This window comes from Limulus polyphemus, unplaced genomic scaffold, assembly GCF_000517525.1.
Source record: "Limulus polyphemus unplaced genomic scaffold, Limulus_polyphemus-2.1.2 Scaffold256, whole genome shotgun sequence".
In the NCBI taxonomy this organism is placed as follows: Eukaryota; Metazoa; Arthropoda; class Merostomata; order Xiphosura; family Limulidae; genus Limulus; species Limulus polyphemus.
In genome coordinates, this window is record NW_013665866.1 from 196,071 (window position 1) to 205,355 (window position 9,285).

At 32.1% G+C, this 9,285-nt stretch overlaps 1 protein-coding gene across 1 annotated transcript in view; it reads left to right on the top strand.

Annotated features, from left to right (window-relative positions):
* The window catches only part of LOC106478862, a 57,343-nt gene that overhangs the window by 35,593 nt on the left and 12,465 nt on the right, over window positions 1–9,285 (top strand). The window lies entirely within an intron of this gene.

Genomic DNA, 9,285 nt, shown 5'->3' on the forward strand with positions numbered 1-9,285 from the left:
TGAAGCAAAATGTTTCACAAGTTTCTGAGCAAGCTAAAATATTTCTTGTAAGAATAACATAAATTCATAAATTACGGGAAATTTAATCGGTATTGTTGCTTACTGGTAGTAATATAAAGTTTTTTAAAGTTGGAGCTTTAAGGCATGCTTATAATTTAGGAGAACAAGAACTGTATTTCATATTTTCATTTTGAAACTATAAATGGGTTTTACTCCACCAAAAACGTACGTACATAATTTTTTTAAACTTGAAAACTCTCGTAAATCATTGACAGGTGTGTACCACCGGTTTTAGAAGGAAGCAATTAGGATAATTGCTAAAGACAGCCTCACGAGGATAAACAACGTCATATACACTTTTTATAATAGAAAATCAATATGAAAATTCTTCATAGGACTCTTGCTTGTGCCCAATGTGGCACATTCGTATTTGCTCGATTAATTATGCCTCCACTATCAAGTGACAATCGATTGGTTTTGCACTGGAGAGAGCAATAGAGTAATCTCGAAGGATACGCCTAAATGTGACTAATAATACTGCACTCATAATTTGGTTATAACTTACAGTGTATGTTTAAAAAAGGGGGGTTCATTCACAGTACATCGTTTATTAATGAGGAGAAAAAGTGCAGTAATGAAACGTTCGTATCCCAGCGGTGTTCAAAAACGCCAGATTTTATAGGAAAAGAACAAAGACTTGGGAACCTATCCCAAATTAACCACATTTTTTTTACATCACAAGAGACAAAAAATACCAAAGTGCATTAATTGAGGGCCCGGCATGGGCAGGTGGTTATGGCGCTCGACTCGCAATCTGAGGATCGCGGGTTCGAATCCACGTTCCACCAAACATGCTCGCCATTTCAGTCGTGGGGGCGTTATAATGTGACGGTCCATCCCATTCGATGGTAAAAGAGTTTGCGGTGGGTGGTGATGACTAGCTGCCTTCCCTCTAGTCTTACACTACTAAATTAGGGACGGCTAGCGCAGATAGCCCTCATGTAGCTTTGCGCGAAATTCAAAACAAACAAACAAGCATTAATTGAGACATCAGCTTCGACTTTCGAGGTTCTTAATCTTTGATAAACGCTAGCTGGAACCAGGGAAAATGTACACGCCAAATTAGAGGACGCTAAATTAGAAAGTGGGCTCACAGAGGTAGGCCTAATTGAGGTATGTGATTCGCTGTGGTAAGAAAAACTAAATAATAGGAAAGATGCGAACTTGTCCCAAATAATGGATACTGAGTTTTCACAAAATAATGATGGCAATAAAACTACAGACAGTGTCAACATGGAACTAATTTCAATAGAAAATAAGTACTGGAGATTTGATCCTACGAGACTCGTTTGCATAGTTTATCATTTGGCAGAACATAATCTGATGATCCTAGTACTGGAAGTTTCTTCGATGAAGTTGAACTGCTGGTAAAGTTTGACCTGAGGCGAATCTAGAAAAGAGAAATAAATTATAGACCATTAGTAACGTTACCCGGCGTTGCACGAATTTTCGAAAAGCAACAAACCCCTACTCTCTCTGTTTACCTGTTCCACATTTATATAGGTAAAAAAATATTTTGTGAATTTATGAAAAAAAAAACAACAACCTTAGGTTTGATTTTTGAAAATAAACTACGAACCTGATTTAATACTTGTAGTATGTTACGATGTTTTGTTTGAAGTTAATCATGTAAGCAAACTGTTGCATTAAATTAATGTAGCAGTGGACACACTTAAAAACGAAATTCACAACTGCATGAATTTGTGCAAGATTTTAGAGAGAACTAGTTTACATCAATTCACTCTTCTGCACGGGAAATTGCAGACCAAATGTATGTCGAGATAACGTTTTCAGAATAGAGAAGTTGAAGGAAGGAAGTGATGTTTAACTACGAATTCACAGATGATGTCGGCAGAGGAAAGGTTTCAAACACGACGTCTTTCTTCTGACAGTTGATTGACTTTAAAAATGGGTGACATTAGTTGTGATGACTTGAATTTTAAAACTGGTTCTGTTGTAAATGCTTTACCAGCTGCTATGCCCAGTTCTCCTCTGGAGATACTAAGCTGTATCTACACTGAAAAGTTCTTGGACCTTTACCCAAACCTTAGCCTTGCATTACTCATATTTTTTTGACTGTACCTGTAACTGTGGCATTAGGAGGGGGGGAGGTGTGGGGGGTAAAGATTTTCACGTTTGAAACTATTGAAGGACTACTTGCGTTCAATCATTTGCAAGTTGGACTTCTTTAACTTAATTGAGGATTTCGTCTGTGCAAAAGCACAGAAGGTCCACTTCTAAATCACTACATTCTTACTTTTACTTAGCTGAATTAGTATCTATTACTTGGGGAATATTAGTATCATTTAGCATTTTGTTGTGACATTTTAACTTGCTCAGTAATATGCTACAGACATCAGCGCATGTTGAAAAGTTCTAAAATTGTATACTCAATTATATATTATATTTTATTTATAAAAGAAAAAAAAACTGTGATAGTTTTGATTTACTTAATTAACATTTTAATGTTTCTTTGTTTGAAGTTCTGATCATAGTTCCAATTAAAGTAATTTAACTTTCATTGTAGTTGTAACTTGGCTACTGATTTTTGTATGTTATTACCATGTGTACAGATCTTATATGAATGAACATCATAATTATGTTTTAATAACAACGACAATTTTACTTTAAGTGTTCTATTTTTGTATGATGCAAACTATCCAGCAGTAAAAGTACTCGAATGGGGTGAAGTAGGCCCGAAAATATAACTCTTCAGTTAATCATAAAAAATCTGGCAGTAGAAGTAGGATTTCAGTTTTAAAACTCCTTGGCGTTACAGATATAGTACTACGTGTTTTCCATTCTATAACCGTTTAAAAATCATTAGTTTGATACGTCTTTTTGTAAGTTAGCTTTTTTCCTGTTGAGTTAATCCCAATGAGTGTAGATGTGATAATTTAAAGCCTCTGAGCATTTTGTATTATAAAATATATCGGATAACCCGAAGACTTTTAAAAGGTTTTATATTGTGCATTCGGTTAACATGAAACGAATACCTGAAAGACGTCTAAGTATGTATGTATGTATGTATGTGCTGACATATAGATGGGTATATTGCATCCTTTCATCTAGCAGACTTGAATTATAAAATGTACTTTCCATAAAAAGGTCAAACAAATGTATTAAGATATCAAGTTATTAATCCGATTAAATTGCTAAAATATTGGGGAAATAATTTTGAAAAAAATGCTGATTTTTGTTTATTTTTTAGTAATCAGTTGTTCGTATTCTATGGCTTTCTTTCGTTATATACAGTATGATAAATAATTATGGAAGCATACAGGTAATACAAATATATACAATGAGCAATTGAAAACAAATGGTTTATTTATAGTTAATACAATATATTATTACAGAAAATACAAAGAGTAATACCCCTTGTTTTTTAGCTACCACAACTTTAATAACAGTAATACACTTTATTTCTGACTATTGAGGCCGCTGGCCCATTACATCAGAATAGTTGAATTCGTGATACTATTTTACATTTTTGCTTCATTCTCAATATTTTAGTAGTAAATATACTTAAGTTATTCAATATTTTTTACGTTTTGAGTTTCTGATAAGGAGTTATATTTATAATGACTAGGTTTAATGTTAAAAAAATATTTTTAAATTAATTAGGTAAAAAATTTGGATAAACTAGGATAACATGATACTAATCTCCAATAATTTTGATTTTTCAAGCAACAATTACACTATTTTTTTTCTGATGCTTCTATGTTTTCATATCGGCCTATTTCTGTTTAAAAATTATTATTTGAGATACGTAATTTTGCCAAAGCTGTTCTTTTAAAATTTCTAAATTGTTTGAACAAATATAATATTTTGGTTCTACAACTGATTTTTAGAGTAACATATTTATTCAAATTATTACAAACACATAAGTCTGAATACCAGTTTCGGCATTGTTCCTACTTTACATTTAAAAAAATTAATCCTTCATGGATTGTTACTCATTATTTCATTCTTTTATACATACTCACTTGAAAAATCTTTCCTTTTATGCCATTTGCGATAACTTTACTAAAATCTATAAAAACACAGTAAAATCTGCCCAACATAGTATAAGTATGATCAGTTGCTGAATGCTTCTTTCTGTATTCTGGCTGTTCTTTCTATAATTTTTTAAATATTTTCCCCATCACATTTAGAAGTGATATTTCTTTATAATTCTTTTGATCATTTACGTAACCTTTTTAAATAATGGACAGATAGATCATTGCTTTACTCCATTTCTCAGGAAACTCCACTATTCAGAATGAGATCTTTTTTTAACACAACGTTCTCAATATTTAATTTAAACATTTTATTAGTTGTACCGTTAATACGAGGCTCTTTTCTCTTCAGTAAACTTTCAATTACTTTTTGGTCTTCTGCTATCGTTACAGGACTGTTTCAGATCTCGCTCATATCAAAAGAAGTTTCTATACCCTGTATTCTAATTACCTCACTGTTTTCTTTAATACAAGACATTAATGTTTTTTTTTTGTAATCATTAAATCCTAATAAATTCTGAAAATATTTTAATAAATTAGCTGACCTAATATTATGCCTTCTTATCAATAATATATTTCCAAAATTCTTTATTGCATACTAAAACAGGTTAGGATTATCTAAATTATTGTAAAGTTTTCTTTCATTCTGATGTAATTTTTTCATTTCTACAAATATTTTTAAAATCTCTTTTCCTTATAAACTAAAAATTCAACTTGTTTGTCTGGTGTTCTAAACTGTTTTAATGTCCTGAAATTTCCATTTTTTTGTCAACTCACAGTCGTAATACCACCGACTTGCCTGGATTTTCTATTTATTAACTGTTATAAATTGGACAAGCTGAGTGCCCGTCATATGACGGGAAGTAATAATTAATTTTTCTCCTCAAAATGATATCTACATAAATGTTTTATGAACATGTTTTCTAAAAATGAATTACAATCTAGTAACAATATATGTATGGAGAATGACTATCTTATTCCTAGTATTTTACGAAAACAACATTTAAAATAAATATATTTGGTCATCTCCTTTAAGTATTGCTTGATTATCATTTTGACTTCTGTATATTTGTAAGTTATGTTTAAGTGTTCTTCTTGATAAATCCTTATAAATTGAAACACGCGAAAAAAACTGATTCTTAGTGAACTGTATGACCCTGCAAGTTAATAAATGTGATGGTAAAGGCAGTGAATTTTATCATGAATTTCACGATCTTCTCTTTGGATTGTTTTCTCGGTTTTGGCTTTGTTAGCCTGCTAAGCTGAAGAAGTGCGCTTTAATTTGGGCATTTTCAAAATTAAAGTGTGCTGCGGGTAAAACATTCGGCTTATTATAGAGTTGTAGCCGAGGGTTCTGAGTGGACAAAATTTTATGATATTGCGTCAATGTGTCCCCTTTACAACAAAGCAAACGCAATGGTAAATTTCAGCCAATGATCATGATTTTTGTGCGCCAGCAATAACAAGCGTTGGCGCGCGTTTACTCGTTTCGATTTTATTACTCCTCACGATCTTTACCAACCTAACCTGAAATCTAATTATATGTCCAAAGTAGCGCATCGTCCGTTTTATACCAGCTGAATTATCCGTTCCTTAAACAGGTGTCCAAATTACTTGAAATAGGTATTCAAAACCAAAAATTTATTTTAAGAACATGTATTTAAAAAACTCAATTTTCATAACATTTTTATCTAAACCTTTGATCTTTCAATACAAAAATTACACAATTTAAATTAAAACTTCTTGATATACCACATTGGCTGTTGTTCCTTCTTATGACAATATAAACAGGTTTTGGTGAGATCCAACCATTGAACATCCTACATAGAATTAACCACGTGAAAAACAAGGTTGCTTTAGGAACAATCCAGCAACCATTAAACTTTGACCTTAGACCTTATTAGTTCACATTGCAGGAAAAAAACTAACTGAAAATTGGAGCCTTCTAAATTCAAAGGGGTAGCAAATGAAACCTTGGAATGAAGACATCTTCATATTTGGCATGACCAGTTGTAATTGTTGCTTCAATAACATGCGGCAGAAAAGTCTTACCAACTAAACTTGTGCCATTAGATAATTTTGAAGGATAAAGATTTCTCAACAACATTATTGGTGAACCAACATTTAATTTTATAATGTGTATCCTGGCATCCGTGGTGGTTCAAGATAACTTAGGAATTCATTTGGGTAATTTACAACGTCAACTGTAACTGGAACACTGTCTGATCTGCAGGTGAATTCCTATCTGGGAACCTTTTACAACAATTGATCATTTATGTCATGAACAGTATCATTTTGAGGTGCAGGAATTGCTCTTTTATACAACCATTAATAATTTTGGTAATTTGGACAAATATTAGGGAACAGCTTTTCCTTTAGATCTTCTACATCTTTAACTAAGTTACCACATTTTTCTGGAATAGTAATGTAATTGTTTGATTGATTTGAATTTTTTCATCATCAATATTAAGAAGTTTCGAAAATTCCCCACCTCACTGTCAACACTTACATGCACTTGCATGTTTGTATGTAAGGCCAAGTTTTCAACATGCCTCAATATATAGGACGACTTTATACATGCATGTATTTCATCAACTCCCGTACCTCTTACAATAACAAGGAGAATCTGTCTAAAATCACCTGATAGCAATAATGTAACATCGCCAAATATCACGACATTTTCTCTGATATCTCTCAATGTTCTATCTAAAGCCTCAAATTGATTTTTGTGAGCCATTGTACATTCATCCCATATTATCATTTTACATTCTTTCAACACCGTTGCCTTTGTTGTTCCTTTCTTTATATCGCATACAGCCTGTTCAACATGAGATACATTAAGAGGTAGCATGAAAACTGAATGAGCTGTCATTTCTCCTTCAATGATGCTGAAATTCCTGATGATGCAACAGTCAAAGTAATTTGTTCTTGCGATCTTAGTTTGCAAGAGGCAAGTTATTGACAAATCTTTCTTCTGTTCCACTTGGAGCATCAAGGCATATTATACCAACTTGATCATTTTTAATATTGTTAAGGATATGTTGGTAAGCAAAATCTTGGTCTTCTGTCAGTTTTTCTTCATTTTCAGTAACAAATTTCAAAAGATCAACCACATTGTATGATATTGATTTAATTCCAAGCATGTTGTTTATTTCAGTCCTAACTGGTTCCTTTAGGCCAAAATCTTGGAGTAATTTTCCAAATTGCAAGTCTTTGTCTTTGAGAATGATTAAGGCTTCATTAAATGCTTTATCTGTAAACTGGAGATCTATGGAGCTGCCCTTTGCATTCTATAAAGATTGTCTTTGGACATAATTTCTCTATGATTTTCCCACAGTCGAAGAGTGTTTGAAATACCACATGTTTATGACATCACTGGAAATAAATCTCTGCAAATAAATTATTCACGTGTACTGTTCCAGTGACTATCATCTTCCAACAAACTCCTTAAATTGGATGCAACTCTGAAACTGTTATATAATTCACCATTGATTTGCTTTAAATCTTCAAAGAGTGTATGACCAGGAACTGTGTACAATAACAATCTTCAACAGAAGCACTCAAAATCAGTTAGATGTAGTGTATAAACTCTTCCTAATACAAGACTGCATTTGATACCTGGATGACATTCCATAATGGAACCTTATGCTATCATTTTCCACCTTTTTTGTTGGTTTTTATGCAAACAAATCAACAATACCAAGCGTGGGATGCGCGAATAACCGATTCGATTTTATTACTCATCACGATCTCTACCAACCTACCCTCAAATCTAACCTAACTATTATATGCCCAAAGTTATCACTGAGATAGATATGCAGATAGAATTTTGACCCCCTCCATATAATTTCTGGGGACCGTTGGAGTCACTATGCCAAGTTTGGTGGAGATAGGACAAATAGTGTGAGAGGAGTTAGCGGACAAACGTAGAACAGATTTCGCTTTCATATATAAATAAATAAATGGCTGGAAGAATAAAAAAAAAACAATTTGCTTGTCGCGGCAGAAAGCGCCGTCGTTTCGTGCAAGTTGCGTGTCGATTGGTATCGCAACGGCCGAGATATCGGCGTGACAAACGGACAGTTCTTCCTCTGAATATAGCAGATTAATCATGGATTTGCTTCATTATGGAATACTTCGGTTATTATTTTAACGGTATTATATACCTTGTTCTTTATAATAGTTTCTTTTAGTTCTTTTGTGAAATGTTTCAACTCGATTTTAAATTATTAACAAAGTTTTTTTTTTTTTTCATTTTTAGAATCTGCTACAAACTTGAAAGGAATTGAGCAATTTTTTAACATTGATCCAGAGTTATTAAACCTTTATTCCATTTTATAATACTGAATTCTTATCATACATTCTGATGAAAAATGATGTGCTATATCTTTACCTAACACTTTAAAACTAACATTTTCTACCATACTTAACGTGCAAATAACATAATCAACTATTATTTTTCCATTTTCATTTCTAAACGTTAATTCTACTCTACTATTTCCTGGGAGTCTACCATTACAAATATATAATTCGTTGTCTGTAAACATTTGAGCAAATATATTAGCAAAAATATTTAGAATCTTATCCTTGGAATTTCTTCTCTGAACATACAGGTCTACTATATTTTCTTTATACCAATCCAATTTAAAAATAGACCTCTTTCATTTCAATAACTTACTTTTTGCAATTTGCTGTCGCTGTATTTAAATCTCCCATAATTATAATCTCCAGGTTGTCGTAGTATATTTCTAATTTTATTACTTTCTCTTATATAATTTCAATCCCACTTCAGCTTTCATAGCAATCGTATATTTTTGAATCAGATGGTGGAATGTAACAAAAAAAAAAGTGTAACCTTCTTGTTTTCAGATGTATTCAAACGTAATAACATCCAACTGAATTTTTAAATACAAATTTCCAGTTCTTAGCTAAATAATGTTTACATACACAATTATATTTCTTGAAGCTCTACCAAATTTACTAACCTTAATAGATGTACTGTGACTGTATAACATTTATAATCCTCTATCGAGTATTTATTACCATTTTTCACATTAATTGTTTCATACAATTCCAATGTTTATTCAGTCCTTCAATATTTCATGAAATAAAACTTGTAAGAAACTTTTGGGCCATGACTAAAATCCAAACGTAAATTTTCCTCTCCCTCTTTTTGTCATTAAGTAACACTAATACTATTTTCTTATTTTTTTATTATGTATATATA